Source organism: Arachis hypogaea, chromosome 19 (assembly GCF_003086295.3).
Source record: "Arachis hypogaea cultivar Tifrunner chromosome 19, arahy.Tifrunner.gnm2.J5K5, whole genome shotgun sequence".
NCBI classification, from domain to species: domain Eukaryota; kingdom Viridiplantae; phylum Streptophyta; class Magnoliopsida; order Fabales; family Fabaceae; genus Arachis; species Arachis hypogaea.
In genome coordinates, this window is record NC_092054.1 from 130,927,671 (window position 1) to 130,928,628 (window position 958).

Sequence of the window (958 nt, forward strand, 5' to 3'; positions counted from 1 at the left end):
GTTGTTATTATTCCACCTCTGATTTTCCTGATTGTCTCTGCCTCCTCTGTTGTTGTTGTTGTCCCTCCAATTCTGGTTAGAATTGTCCTGCCATCCGTGGTTGTAATTGCCACCTTGATTGTACCTTGGTTGGGGCGGTCATAGAAGTTATGAGTGGCTGCCACGGTGTTGTCTTCCTACTGAAGCTGCGGACATTCATCAGTATAGTGGCTATAATCAGCACAGATTCCGCAAATTCTCTGTGGGACTAACTGTTAGCCTTGTTGTGGTGGAGAAGGTTGAGCTTGCTGAACTTGTTGATTCAATTGCATCTGCTTCAGCAAGTTGGTCATTTCACAGATACTCTGAGTTAGAGCAGCAGTCTCTCTGCTAGAGGATACTTCTGCAACGGATTTTGAATGGCCTTGTTTTTGCCTGTAATTCTGAGTAGATTTAGCTAAGTCGCTGATCAATTGCCATGCCTCATCAGTGGTCTTATACTTTTTCATAGACCCATTGCTAGCGCTTTCCAATGTGGTCTTATCTTGGGGCCTCATGCCCTGTGTGACGTAACCGAGTAACACTATTTTGTCAATCATATGGTGGGGGCATGCTTCCAGAAGATTATTGAAGCGCTCCCAGTATTCATAGAGAGTCTCAGATTCATCCTGAATAATCATGGAAATGTCTTTCCTCAGTTTATCAGTAACTTCAGCTGGAAAGAATTTTTCCAAAAATTCTCTTCTAAGTGTATCCCAGTTGGATACAGTTGCTGCTGGTTGAGTGTAGTACCACTCTTTTGACTTCCCCTCAAGAGAAAATGGCAAAGCTTTCAGCGAAATTGAAGTTTCATCTGCACCATCACGCCTGACAGTAGAACAGGCTGCTTGGAAATCTCTCAGGTGCTTGATAGGCTCTTCAGCAGGCAAGCCATGAAACTTGGGCATCAAATTGAGTAGTGCGGTATTTATTTCAAAGT

At 43.6% G+C, this 958-nt stretch overlaps 1 non-coding gene across 1 annotated transcript; it reads left to right on the forward strand.

Annotated features, from left to right (window-relative positions):
• The first annotated feature begins 572 nt into the window (after window positions 1–572).
• Window positions 573–680, forward strand: LOC112780838 (small nucleolar RNA R71). Its single transcript, XR_003191649.1, has one exon. It is a non-coding gene; the product is annotated as a small nucleolar RNA R71 (small nucleolar RNA).
• Window positions 681–958: the final 278 nt, after the last annotated feature.